This window comes from Nicotiana tabacum, chromosome 22 (genome assembly GCF_000715075.1).
Source record: "Nicotiana tabacum cultivar K326 chromosome 22, ASM71507v2, whole genome shotgun sequence".
NCBI lineage: Eukaryota > Viridiplantae > Streptophyta > Magnoliopsida > Solanales > Solanaceae > Nicotiana > Nicotiana tabacum.
Window position 1 is genome coordinate 138624573 of NC_134101.1, and position 15648 is coordinate 138640220.

At 39.1% G+C, this 15648-nt stretch overlaps 1 pseudogene; it reads right to left on the reverse strand.

The window, feature by feature from the left end:
- Positions 1-9123: 9123 nt before the first annotated feature.
- On the reverse strand, positions 9124-15318 carry LOC107822835 (protein NPGR2-like; annotated as a pseudogene).
- Between the last annotated feature and the right edge of the window lie 330 nt (positions 15319-15648).

Genomic DNA, 15648 nt, shown 5'->3' on the forward strand with positions numbered 1-15648 from the left:
CCAACTGCCATAGTCATTGCGGAAACATGTAGGAGCAGCGTGCGTGTCGTATCTTGGCATCTTGTGACCATTGCTGATTACAAGAATATCGGAGGAGGAAGAAATTCAAGGTTGTTTCTTATCACTTTCGCTCTAAGAAACGCAGAGACTATCTGTATGCAATAAACCGGGGGCCCGATTTCCCGATCATTAGGTCGCCTCGCGAACATGCTTCTCGAGGTCGAGACCCGCCTTCGGGAGCCGTCGGGATTCAGCCCCGGGGGGCATTGCATACCAACAGCTATAATAGGGTAGAGGGGAGTTCCCAAGGCACGCAGCTGATATTGACAGAGCCTGATGCTATTTAGTTGTCCCATCCTTCTACCTTTATAATTAATGTATTTTGTACTATGTCGGGATTCCCCCTTCTATATAAAGGGGATCCTTATCATTCTGTAAAGGGGCGGTTGTTGCTCCAGCTATTCTACACAAGAAAAATAATAACTCTCTCTCTCTTTCTTTTCTCTCTAACATATTCTCCCGACATTTTCATTCTTACTTATTATTTTCATACTTGTTCTTCATTTATTGTTTGTCGTTGTCCAAAAAGAACCTCCCTTAATCATATCCTAACTGTTAGCCCTTTTTCGATTATCCCTGATAGCTCGAGCCCGAGCCTAGGCATCGACCTCGAGGCCCCTCATCTGTCAGTCCGAGGCCCGAATAGCCAACCCCTCGGTTTGATTATAACTCTACTTTAGTTCGCACTTCGTATTTGAACTTCACATACCTAGCATCAACTGCTTAATAACTAGCATAAAAATAGATCACGTATTTTTAGAGTCCCATCAACAAATTTAATTGTTATTACCTTTTTCGTGGTAAACAAAAGAATATACTCTCTTACTTTTTTGCTCATTGTTCATCAGAATTGTTCTTTAACTTTATTATTCTTGCTTTATTGTTCTTGATCCATCTCGAGGTCACTTTGGCTCGAGGTCGATACTGCCTAGCAACACTGTTTGATTTACTCATTTCTTTCATTAATGCATTATTCTTCTTGATTATTAATTAGTATTCAACTAAATCACGTATCTTTAAAACCACAAATCAAATTTAATTGTTACTCGTATTTTTGAGGTAAACAGTTTGGTGCCTACCGTGGGGCTAAAGATAATAGTGGTTATTTCAGTACTAATTCTGATAAAACACATTATTTTCACATTTGTTCTTGTCAAAGATTCTTTGTTTTCAGGTTAAAACATGTCAAACTCACAAAACGCGCCCGTGCACGGTGATGACGGTCTTGGATTTCATGGGGAAAACGAAAATGTAGCTGCTCTGGGAGCTGATGTAACACCGATTAACCGAGAAGAAGTACCAAATGTGGAACCCGTCGATGTTAGTTCGCACATTGCTTTAAATGCGGATTTAGTCGCAGACCCCGGGGGAAGTGTTCGTAGGGAAGTCAGATCTGGTGGCCAAGAAACACAGGGTATAGGAGACGGGGGAGTTAGCCTCCAAATAATATTCGAGATGCTACAAGCTCAACAGATTGCCATCGCTCAACTTCAAATTCAGAATAAAACTCCAAGTGTGGTCGAATCAGGGAACACTCGACGTATTGAGCCGGTGCCAGAGAGACAAAACGGTAATGGCTCGGGGACTGACCCCACAATTATGAGGATGCTCGAGGAACTCACCAAAGAATTGAGTCCGGGGAGAAAAAGATTGAGGATAACGAAAAAAAATGAAAACATACAACTCCCGGGTTGACCAAATACCAGGGACACCATCCATATTGGAAGGACTAGATTCTAAAAAGTCCGTGCAAAGACCCTTCCCCCCTAGTGCGGCTCCGAAGCCAATCCCCAAGAAGTTTCGTATGCCCGAGATTCCTAAGTATAACGTGATGACCGATCCGAATTAACACGTCACCTCGTATACGCGTGCCATAAAAGGAAACGGGTTGGAAGATGACGAAATTGAATCTGTACTACTGAAGAAGTTCGGGGAGACTCTGTCCAAGGGTGCCTTGATATGGTATCATAACTTACTGATAACTAGGGATTCTAGGCTATTTTATGCAAGTTTTTACTTGAGTTTTGAATTAAAAGTGTGTACAAGTATTTCCCAAAGCTAACTTATTGTGCTTGCTTGCAGTGTTTGGTCAAAAAGAGACAAGAAAGTCAAAACCAGCTCAAAAAGGAGTGAAACTAGTACAAATCAAAGCTGAGTCAACTGAGCGCTGACAGCGAAAAATCAACCGCGAACATGGAGGGTCCACTGCTGAGGCGGTCTTGATTTCGCGATCCACGGTGGCAAAGTTTTGAGAACTATATTTTTGAGATTGCAAGTTACTGCTGCCGATGGTGCTTTTGTGCGGCAGCGGTCCTTTTATCGCGGTCAGCGGAGGAGAGAATCAGAGAACTCATTCTGGAGCTAAAAGTTGAAGACCGAGGCCCACACTTGATTTTATGAAACTGCGGTAGTCCAAGCACTACAGCGGTCCATTTTCTGCTGTCAGCGGTACCTCCGTAGGGGCATTTTTGTCCGAAAAATTTAGCTGTGTATAAATACTTTTTTTTCATATTTTTAGGTCATCTTTTGTTTAGCTGAGCACGTGAACCGCCTCTTTTTACCTTTTTGAGTAATCTTAGAGCTTTTTTAGCAATTAATCTTAGATGCTTATCTTGTAATTACATTTTATGGCTTCTATTTCATCTCGATCTATGCTTTCTTCTTTAATTATGGGTAGCTAAACCAATTAGCTAGGGTTGTGGCTCAACCTTAGTGTGGGTATTTAGTGGGTCTTCTATTTTAGGGTTTAAATGTTTATGGGTGATTAATATTTGGCCTGATTTATGTTTTAAATGTTAAATTGGTGGTTGCAAATACTGATTTGTGCCTTTTTGACTTAGGCTCTTCTTGAGAAAGATAGACTAAGTCTAGGAAATTCAGGCCAACAAGGAATTGGGGTGCATTCAAGAGATTGATAACCTCAATTAAAGGGTTAAACCTAGAGATAGCAATACCCTACTTGAGCCAATTTTGCTTGCATTGTTTGAACACCCAATTAGGCTTGAGAAAGCCAATTAGGGCAAAGTCACTCAAACTACCGAGAGGTATAGAGTGAGTAGTTACGTGCAATGGCTATATCATGATCCCAACTATAACAAATCTTCCCTAAGTTGTAGATCCCGTTAGATACCCACCTAGGCGAAAGTCACTTCCCTAGTGCCTTTAAACCTATTAAGAAAACCCTACAAAAACATCATAATTAGATTATTTCCCTGCATCATTAGTATTAAACTAGAGTAGTGAACAAACAAAGAATGATTGGAAGTGCAATCAAGAACACTGCACATTGCTAGATTAGATAGGAATCCAACTCCAAACATATCTTAGCTCAATGTGGATTCGATCCCGACCTTCTCGGGTAAAACCTACATCGACCGCTCTTGCCACTCTATAGTGGTGTAGAGTTGGAACCGATCACTTACCCCCTAATTCTATTGATTCGTTTGCTATGCTTGTAGATTCTTTTGTAAAAGCACACGTCGGAGCCATTAAAATTGCAACGAGGAAGTAGGACCTTTTCAAGGTAAGGCATAAAGATAACGAGATGCTTAGGGAATTCGTATCTTGGTTCCAAGCGGAGAGAATGGATTTGCCTCCGGTCACCGATGACTGGGCTATTCAAGCTTTCACTCAAGGTCTCAACCCTCGAAGTTCCATAGCTTAACATCAGTTGAAGCAAAGTTTACTCTAGTAACCGGCTGTCACTTGGGTCGACATACATAATCGGTACCAGTCGAATATTAGAGTCGAGGACGATCAACTAGGGACTCCTTCGTGGTCCGTTTATCCTAGCTGGCCTATGGGTAGGATCAAAGGGGACATTGATCGAGAGCTGAGGTCGAATATAGATCTATATCAACCGTATAACACAGGCTGTAGAGGCAGCAGGTCTGGGCAAAACTTTGCACGAAATGAGAGGAGAAATGGTCGAGGTCGAAATTCACGGGGGCTTGACGTCGAGGAAGATCATGTTAAATGTCCAACATCCGAATAAAGGTACGAACCCAGTCTAATCCTTTCTATTTTTTCGACTAACACTTGCAGGTTTTCGGCAAGGATCAACACAAAGCTTTGGACCTTAAAGCACGCGTTGCACTTTTTTTCCCTTAGACCGATTTTTGTCCCTAATGGATTTTTTCGACAAGGTTTTTAACAAGGCAACCATTGTCGTGTTAACTTAGAAAAATTCGACAGTATCCGAAGTTCCCTACAATAAGCCTTGAGTACCGGAGGGCATTGCCGTCGAATGTCTACTTTGTTGCAAGGAAATCACTTCGAGATATCGGTTCTCGATAGGAAAACTTTGTAATGGGCCAAACGGTCGGATGAACCGTGTCCGTATAGAATAGTCGAGCTCCGATGGCACAACATGTGCGCATGTATTAATTATCCAAAGAAGCATTCTTTTTATATCAAAACACTTTGTGTCTCAAAGAAACTTGCTACTATACGAACATCATACTTGTGATTTTGCAAAAAATGGCTCAATGACCAAAACGCAAATGCACCTCGAATGCTCGGGAACTGTCATCGACAGTCAACGCATTCGAGTCATCTAAACTCGAATTCATAAGACCTCAAAGAGGTGACCCCTCGACATCAACGCCAAGGGCATCGCACTCGAGGACTAACCTTTCGAATAAGCTTAAAGAGTTATGGAGAAACAAGTCCAAGAGACACACCCGAGGGCTACGGCCACATTAAAGACTACAATCATATACAAAAGGCTACGGCCACATTAAAGACTATGGTCATATACAAAAAGCTACGACCACATTAAAGACTACGGTCATATACAAAAGACTACGGTCACATAAAAAAGGCTACGACCGAAATAATGCGGCTCGGAGATGTCCGACTTCCGCCATAAGTTAAAAGCCTTCTAATACTTCGAAAAAAATGGTTAAATCAGGCTACCCTCGGCAAAAACAAATAAAAAAAGGCTTCAATAAAATCAGCCCTCGAATAATTGAAAAGCTTCGATAACCTCAACCTTCAAAAAAGCCTCAAGAGGTATTCAGTTATCGTAACACAAACGGACTACGAATGAGGTTTCGATCGATCGAACCTTCGAAAAACCCAACGGGTACAAAAAATACATGCTAAGGCATAAAGATATTTTCACTAAGTCTTTTAGCCGGAAAGAGGGAAAAATTATAGCTGTCTTAGAGGCCGAATTGGCCCAAATTAAAGAGCCTATGGGCCGACCTAAAAGAGCCTAAGGGCCAATACAAGAAAGTCTAAGGGCTAACTTTACTTCGAGTTCGAGCAAATCCTCACTTGACTATAAAGCCTAAGGGCTATTTTCATTTCGAGTTCGAGCAAGTACTCGCTGGACTACTAATCCCAAGGGCAACCCAGTTCGAGAAAATCCTCACTCGGGGACTATCTATAAAGCCTAAGGGCTATTTTTATTTCGAGTTTGAGCAAGTACTCACTCGACTACTAAGCCCAAGGGATACCCGAGTTCGAGAAAATTCTAACTCGGGGACTATTTATGAAGCCTAAGGGCTAACTCTACTTCGAGTTCGAGCAAGTCCTCACTCGATCATAAAAACTCAAGGGCTATCTTAACCCAAGTTCGAGCAAACCCTCACTCGAGGACTATCCATAAAGCCTAAGGGCTAACTTTACTTCGAGTTTGAGCAAATCCTCACTCAACTATAAAGCCTAAGGGCTATTTTTATTTTGAGTTCTAGCAAATACTCACTCGACTACTAAGCCCAAGGGCTACCCGAGTTCGAGAAAATTCTCACTCGGGAACTATCTTTCGAGCCCAATGGCCACCTCATCTCAAGTTTGAGCGTGTCCTCACTTGGCCAAAAGGCCTAAGGGCTTTTTTTCATTTCAGGTTCGAGCATGCACTCACTTAACTATCAAGCCCAAGGGCTACCTTACCTCATCGACTGTTGAGCCTAAGAGCTACTCAAACTCAAGTTCGAATGGTCGTTCGGAGTCCATTGATCAGAAACGTTCGAGGGTAGAACTTATTGTTGGTCATTACCATCTCAAACTTTGTACATTCAAAAGGAATTTTATGCTAAGGCACTTTGACCCGCACAAAAGGGGTAACGGATTCAGAAGCCATTGAAGGAAAAAGGCTTTGTATAAACCTTTTTACAAGAGCTATAGATCACGATCAAGAGTTCCTCGCAAGGGCCGATCATCCTCAAAAGCAAAAATTACTAAGAGCACGAAACCTAAGCAGCACGGTTCTTATTGGCAGAAGTGTCTTTGCCCTTAGAATCTTCTCCGTCGTCGGACTCGCTAAGATTCTTGGAGTTTCCTCGAGAAAGGCCAGCTTCCAAGCTTTTGTTTCCTCAGTCGCTTACGTCACGATGATGATGTTGTGGCAAATCAGTGTAAATATCAAGGACTCAATTCGTTTCTTATCGTTATACTCTAAGAAGCGAGGACTATCTGTATACGGTCGAAATCAGGTATGCCCGATTTCACAAGCTCGAGGGGTCGCCTTAAGCCCTAGTTCAGGATGAGTCGAGTTCGAGCTCGATGGAGCAAGCTCGATCCGATGACAAAGTATAAGGCCCAAGGATCGAAGTAAGCGATGAGTATCGAGGCCGAGTATACCCAACCCCGAGATGGTGCCGTTATGGGTTTGTAACAGGATGAGCAAGATTCCTGCCACGTCCCCAAAATCATGGCATAAATCCCAGGATAGATTTGTATGAATTAGTACTAATCCGTACTAGGCGATTAGACAACTGTCCCAATAAGATTCTTTACTGTAAATACAAATGTACCTTATTTAGGGTCTCTCTATTATATAAAGGGGACCCCAATCATTTTGTAGAGACAATCTAATTATTGGCAAAAAATTATACTCTCTTACTTTTTCGCTCATTGTTCATCAGAATTGTCTTTTAGCTTTATTATTCTTGCTTTATTGTTTTTAATCCATCTCGAGGTCATTTTGGCTTGAGGTCGATACTGCCTAACAACACTAGTTTGATTTACTCATTTCTTTCATTTATACGTTATTTTTCTTGATTATTAATTAATTGAACTAAATCGCATATTTTTAAAACCATAAATTAAATTTAATTATTACTCGTATTTTCGAGGTAAATAAGGTGCTTGCAAGGTGATCATGGATTTAATAATTGCTTTTCCTTTCGGCTTTCGCACTCTTAAAATGGAAATGCTGCCCGAGTAATCTGCTTTATCATTTCGTTTCAAAATACCATTTGCCAGTTTTATGTGGAACAAAGAGTTTTTAAATGCAAAGATTAACCAATCATATCACTAATTTTTAATGCTACTCTTATACCTTCAGTCCCTTATTATAGCATTACATTAAAAGGGCAAACATTCACTGAATGCATATGAGGAAAATGGAGAAGAAATTGTAGGATCATTGTCAAAAGGAGTATCTTTATTTTTTAATTTAATAAAATTAATGAGGTCAAACATATACGACCGACAAGGCTCAATCCTGACTCGCGGCATGATTGGTGGCACCTGAACGATTTATTTAATCAAATCAGGTACACGTTTGAACTTTGACGTACACACCATTATTGAAATGAGAATTAAAATTGTAAGGCTCATTTGGTTCACATATACTTCCTTAGTTTCATATCAGATGAGATAGTTTAACTCGGCACGAAATTTAAGAAAAAAAAAAGAAGATTTTTGAAATTTGTGGTCTTAAAAGCTTAAGGGGTAAAAAGTTTGTGGGGCCATGACATTTGTGTGACTATAAAAGCTTCTCATTAAGGGTAAATGGATAAAATGAAAGAGTGTAAAGTTAAATTATTTCCAAATTTAGAAATGTGTCATTTATTTTGGAACAGACTAAAAAGGAAAGTACCTCATTTAATATGAAACGGAAGGAGTAACATATTAGTGGAATAAGGTTTATCATGCAAAATTATTTTTGAAATAAAAAATAAAAAAATTATTGTGCTGTGATTAGTAATTATAAATGATTGGAAGATAACAGCCTCAATTCTTCCTTTTCTTGGTGAATGGTGATGGTGGCGAGGGGAGGGATCGGGGCGGAGCTACAGTTAGCGAAAGGTTATCAGTTAAATTTGTATGAAATTAAAAAATAGTCAGATTTACAAGTGTTAATTGAAAAACAGTCACAGTTGTAAAAGTAATAGAAATTTAGCTATTTTTTATGTAAAGATAAATCTGAACGAAAACACTATTTAAAATCTGAAAAAAGTTCCAGCATAATATACTAGAGTTCCAGTATAATATATTGGTCCAGAATAATATGCTGGAAGTTCATACACAGGTGCTTCAATCTCCAATATATTATGTTGGAACTTTCGGTGTATTGGAATTCCAGTATAATATGCTGGAAGTTCATACACAGGTGCACCAATCTCCATTATATTATGCTGGAACTTTCCGTGTTGCAGCAAAATAGTGACTATTTTCAATGACTTTGCAAACGTTGGCTATTTTTTAATTACCAGTCCGAAAATTGGCTAGCCCGTGCTATTTTTACGTTGGATTTTTGTCATAATATATATATATATATATATATATATATATATATATATATATATATATATATATATATATATATATATATATATATATATAATTTTGGTTAAGAAATTGAATTAGCTATCGAATATCAGGTTCTAGCAAACTTTCCTTGGGCTTTTTCAAATTATATGAAGAAGGTAGATTTATCCAAACCGCAATTTAGACGCGAGTAAAGTTTCAATAGAGAGTCATTACAAATCATACAAACACTTTCCCAAATGGGATAGCTCGTCACTCTTACTTCTCTGTAACACTTTTCACAACATGATTCCCTTTTCAGCAATGTATTCTTTTTTAGTTATAAAATTTTGACTAACTTGGTGCCCGGACTAGTTGGCGCACACCTCGACTATTTCATAGGGTACTTGTTACCCTCCGCCAACACATAATTTGGAGTTAAGTTTTAAGTTTTAATAGCAACTAGTTTAGACATGTAACGTTACTCCCATCCAACATTAGATAACTACTACTAGTAGTTACTGTTATTTAGCAAAATTCAACCATATTAGAGAAACAGGAGTAAGGAAGGAGAAGCACCAGTACTAAGAAGATCAAGGGGCAGCCTTCAATTCATTTTACCTTTTTTTCTTCTTTCTTTTGATGTACTGTACAGGGAAACTTATTAACACTCAGATAAGCAGAATACATCAAGATCACAGTAAATCTATCACTTCACACCACTGGCCCTGGCCCTCCACACTGAATCTTTTATATTTTTAATGAGCATGTAAGAACAATGAAGAGCAATTACAGTGAATGTTGATCACTATCTGCGAGAAAAATATCATAAAACGATGCACTTAACTATCATTTATCTCCTTTATTTTCCCCTGTTAAATAGTATAATGGAGGGACAAAGTCGTAGCAAGTCTTGAATCTCCCCTATAAGATCATCTGGAGGTACCAGTAGCTCTCATGAGTAATGAGCTTCAACTTTTAAAGCTATATATCTTTAGCTGAATAGTACCTGATAATGCATTCTGCTGTTCCAACACTTACTTGCCAAAAGCTCCAGCTTCAGAAATCAACAGCAGTGTTATCCGAGAAAATCTTCCTTCATCCTTTCCTGAAGCCAAAATAAAATTGTACCTCTCGACCAAAGCAAATTTTCCACTCTATGTTATGCGGTTTTAGGGTGGCTTCAGAACAATAGGCATAGGACTTGGAATACTGAAAACATAAGGCAAAAAAGTTTCTGCAGTACAATAATGAACTCTTTGGACTCACCTCGACTACCAGCTTCAAAAACATGGTCAAGAAACAAAAGCATAATTGATACTCTTCCCACTCTCTCATTAAACTACAAATTCACAGCTCGCAAGATGGATTCATCAGCTGCAGAGATTGCAATTTGAAAATCTGTGATAAATTATACGGGGAGGAAGTCATCTAAATGGTTCGACAGGTTCAGTTTCTTCCAGAAGAATAGCGGCTTCAAAACACTCAGCAGCTTCCAATGCTGAACCTAAACCTTCCTCTTTGTAAAGCAGGCCCAGATTATACCACGCAGAAGCATTCATCCGATCAAGCCGTAGTGCTTCTGTGAGAAGGCTTCGAATAATTGCAGGAGACTGTTTATCTATCTTCCTAAGCACCACCGCAGTTGATACAAGACTTGGCACGTGGGACGGGTTAACAGCCAAAGCATTGCAATAATCTCTCAGCGCTGCTTTATATAGGCCCTTCGATTGGTTAAGCAAACCTGAGTATATCACCAAAAATATACTCCTTGATCAGAATGGCATGCTAATTAGCATAAAGAGTAAATTGCACATAACGGCACAAGTGTGAATAAAACATTGTTCAGTGCCATTGTAGACATCAAATTTGCTATGCCCACCCAAAGTAGGAACCAGTAAGTAAGATTAAGAAGCAGCCGAATCAAGAATGGGGGATGCATTTACCATCTTATAAAATTTTGCAAGATGACATTAACAAACTATAACCGGCAGTAGCTATTGATGCTGGAGCTGATAACCAAAAGAATGTAGGCAAACAAAAAGTTGATTTCCCCACATCCACACACAGCCCGCACAGATGATATCATCAATCAGTTAAATTTTCATAACCAAAAGAATGTAGGCAAACAAAAAGTTGATTTCCCCACATCCACACACAGCCCGCACAGATGATATCATCAATCAGTTGAATTTTCCTGACCCTTATATTTGTGTATAGCTGAAGCACCAGACATCTATGGAACTATGAACTATCTGTTGGTAAACACTAAAAAGCCTAGAAAACAATAGCCAAATTCAACATCCTAGGATATATAAGAGAGAAGGTTTAACGGAATTCAAGGAGTTAAATGACTTGCAATTTAAGTACACAGCGGTGAAAGGGAAAATTCACATAATATAGGAACTTTTGTATAAAGTAGGTTCAGTGGGGAAAGCATCACAGAAAGGTTGAAATTATTCCTCTAAACTTGGGTATAGTTAACGTGGGGCTCTTTTAGAACTAAGTGGATCATCTGAAGGCATTCCAATAGATGTGTAGTCCCATAATATCAGATAGAGTTTATAAAACTCTTAAGAGAGCACATAAAAACTCTTTAGCACCGATGAATTTCTCCATGACACTGGATAAATGATTCCAGTCCTATGAGGCACTGGTCTAACATAACATCGTCTGCCAAGAAAGTTCTCCCCCTCCACTGTCACATTTACAGAATAGTCAAATTGACTATAACTGACAAGGACTTGTAATTATGTGTTTGTCGGTCTTCTCATGAATATACAACAACAAGAGTGAACACTTTGAGTTACATGCATATGTATGGAATAATGATTAATGAGCACAGACAGGGGAAAATATGAGTGAGATTATATCTACCAGCAGTATACGATCTACGAGCTGAATATGAACAAATGGCCTCAGTTTTGGAAAGACACATCTCTGCATCTCGCCACTGAGATAAATTTATGTAAATGGAGGCAAGATCCAGCCAGGTTTCCAGCTCCAATGTTCTGCAATGGTCTCCAAACTCCTGTTATGTATATAAAATCAAATTTTTATTTCTTCCTCCACAAAATACTGTTTCAAGAAAGTAAGGCAGCAAAAAGCATTACACCAGAAAAGGAATTATCCTAAGAAGGACAAGTGGAAGAGTCAAAATCTTCAAGCTGGTTGGATATTTAAAATTTAATCTGCTTAAGGTTTAAAATGAGGCTTAAGGAGAAGCGAACCAAATCAACTCAAAACTTTTCCTCCATCCTTAAAACCAAAGCTAGTTAGAAATAGCAGAAGAAAAATCCTAACATTTATAACAATCACACTTCTAAAAGTCAGAGAGAGAAATTGATAAAGCCAATGGCATGGCCTTCCCCTCTCATACCTACCCCAACCCCCAACCCACCCCAACCCCCACCCATATTCACACACACAAAAAGAAGGAAAAGACTTTTCCTGAATTACCAAATCGAAAAGCTATATCATTCAGTTATGCAATATCAGACAATTATGCAATATGTAACCCAATGGAGCAAACAGGAGACTTTGACTTCACATGAGAAGTAAAGACATGCTTTAGCCTGCCAACGCCAATACGGAGTGTTTGCATGAGCAGCCTGGTTTAATTGAGACACACAATCTTGAAGCATCTCCAAGAAATTAGTTTTAGGCAGGCATGCTACAGGTGTTCAGTCCCCACTTAGTTCTCCCCCTTCTATCTAATTGTTTAACCTTTTCCTCTGTCCAGACGCCTTGCACACTCCGCTACTCTTCGTCATCTTCTGCACTGTGAAGTCACCCATTTATTTTGCCTAGGAGATTATTTATCTCTGAATGACAAGGTAACTTTGTTTGGCTTTCGATAGCCATGATATTTTTATATTAGCAGACACAGCCAGAACAATTGCTAGCTAACCAGCTGGCTAATTGATACATAGTCCATAGAAAGGAGTTCAACCTCTAAAGAGTTTACGTATAAAAAGCTTTATAGTCATTTTACTTGCAAGCCCCTCACAACCGTTTCAAGCGTCAAATAAGACAGATGTAAAAAAGCTTAGATGCTCCACTTCAGCTTGTAAGGACAAGACTTACTTACCTTGAGATTTTCCCCCAATCTGAAGCTTTTTCTCTTAACCTGAAGAATTGCAAGAAGCTGAGTATATGTTTCTATAGCATTTTTCACTTGACCCTGCGCAATTTGGAGTTTAGCTTTGGTCCTCAACATTCTCCATGATCCCACTTTCCACTTTGGTCTAAGGCAACATTAATAACAGTTTCAGCATCCATAAACCGTTTCTGAGCTGATAATGCCCGAGCCAACAGCATCCACCCTTTCAAAGTAGAACCACCTTCCAAGTTAAGCAACCACTTTGCGTAATGGACTGTGGCATCCAACTTCCTTTGCTCTGCATTTTCTAGACAAAGATGATAAATGACATTAGCATCACTCATCTTTGTCAGTTTCCCAGCAGATTCAAAGGACTTAAGTGCTTCTGATTGTATCTTAACCCTCTCGGAATCTGTCGCCATTGCTCTAGAATGAGCTGAAAGTGAGAGGCCTAATACACAATTGGCAACACCCATCAACTGACTGCATCTTTCTCGTTCGATTCTAATAGCTGTATGAGCATAAATTATCCCTTCGTTTGCACAATCGGGGATTTCAGCACATAATTTTGAAGCCAATAACAAACCTGGAACACAAGTGTGATCCTCTGTACTAAACAGTTTCCGCAACAAGTCCAATGCAGCGAAGTTATCTTCTTCTCCATAATAACATAGAGCTAAGATAAGATACATCTCTTGCCGATCTATAGTTCTGGGAAGCAACTCTTCTACTTTGTTAGCCAAAGCCTTTAGACCCCCTGATATGGATAATGCATATGAGAGATGGTCAAGAATTGAAGGGTCCCACTCAATCCTTTGTAGAAAAATCTTTTTCAACAAAATCATCAACAGAAGAATAGCCTCTTCAATACTGTTTCTGGGGACAAATGAACCGTCCATTTGAGATCGGAGATTAGGTGGACATGATTCGCCTCCACTATAGAGAAGAAAAATGGCAAATTCCTTCTGAATCCTTGCAGTAGCCTGGATCTCAAGTTTCCATGGATGCAGAAGAGCTCGGCGGTATGACATAATTGCTTCTCGAGGAGCATCTGCAAGTTTGCATAATTCAGGGAGCAGCTCAACAGCATTGCTGAGAGTGTCCTGCAATTTACAGTCACTACCAAAGGTTTCAGGAAAGCCTGCTGGAAAAGAAGATTCGAGAATGTCCAGAACTACTGTACATGATTGAGAAGCTTCTGCAAAAATTTATATCGGAAATGAATTAGCTGAATAGGGTGAGAACTTTCAGTCATTAAACTTTCAGGTAGACATTTCTCTTGTCACCTTGTCCATACAATCAAACATACATACACATGGCAGAATAAACATTAATCACAAGTAAAAAGGTATATGAATCAGAACACCTAACTAAAGGACTTGAGCACTTATTTGATAAAATTAACAAAGAATGACTGTGCATAATGCTAATAACCTGATAAAGAGTAAAGTTTTTAGGATAACCTGATATACTTGGGATGGGAGAGTAGCAGAGTTATAGATTACATTTTTTTGTTCTCCATATTCATCAAGAGTATGAAATCAGTACATTGTCGGAAAATCCAAAAGCATAAAAGCAACGCAATCCAAAGAGTTTTCACTTTTCAGGATAATTTATTGGCTCAATTAAGTGGATAAGTGAAGGATGCGTCAACAATATTAATCAACTATGCCTCAATCACAAAATAATTGGGAAGTGAAGGATGGGTAAAATAACAAAAGTACAGACAGCTAGGGCAGACATATAAAAATTTCAACATGAGTATATCATGGAAAACTGATGAGAAAGACACTTTCCAGAAAGAGGAACCATTAGGGAAGACAGTAATAGAAGAAAAAATTTAATAAATGAAGCAAACTGAAAAAGCTTTTTCATTATTGAAGATGATTGTTGCATGAAGACGTGCTAATACAGATATTGATGAAACACATACTCTACCTTTGTACCTCTGAAGCGCCTGCAACGATTTTGCTTTGAGAAAGACTGCTTCCAGGAGCAAACTCGCAGCATTTATGGACATTGGTGGCGTAGAAAAACTCTGTGAACGTCTCTTTTGAGTTTTCGCTCTTTCGGCAAGGGCGATTTTCAACTTAGGAGTCACCGAGGCAATATCTATCCCTTCAAAAACATGTAGAGCAGCCTCTATATTCCCCTTTTGGTATTCATATCTTCCTAGTAATGCTCTTGCTTCCTAGAAAAATATTGATGTCTTTAGTTAAATTGCCACCAAATGGAAATTCTGCTACATGCAAATTGAGCTTTGAAGTATTTAACAATGACATGATAAACGAAAGATAGACTTAACATTGCAGTGTGGTAGGCCCAAAGGGAGAAGGGAACAAGAAGCCCTTCAAAAGGAAAGGAAAAGATTTGCATGTAATAAATCAGGGAAGTCACCTCATAATTCAAACAACCACTCTCACGCAAAGATGATTCAGCTTCTTCAATATTGCCAGTATCAGGCTTTAGGCCAGCTTCTCCAGCTTGTGATGAATGAACACTTGCTGTGTAATCCTTACTTGCAAGGGATTCAGGAGATGGGATTATTTCGTCCATCAGAATTTGTTCAGACGAGCATAGGCAATTCAATATCTAGCGCACTTTCAAAATAGTCCGAGGTCTTCCTCTTTTGTTGACCCAATTAACATTCTTCATATTCTACAGTCTCTCTCACAATCCTTCATTATCAGCAATGCCGCCAACAACAACAAATTAAGCTCATTTGACAAGGAAAATAGCTAGAATTACAACTACCACTGTATTTTAGTATCGCAACAACGAGATAACAAAAAGAAAAGGATAAGAGGATTCAGATCAAGAAGATAGCCCCCCCCCCCCCCAAAATAGTTACTACTACTTTGCCAGCCAAATATTTCTTTCCCTTGCTTTTTATCTTTATTTCAGAAGGGGCAGATCAACTGAAATTGTTTTCTGTTGTTACCAGAAGATTGCAGTCAACTGACACAAGCTTCTGTCGAAACCCAACAACCCACTACAGTAAACAT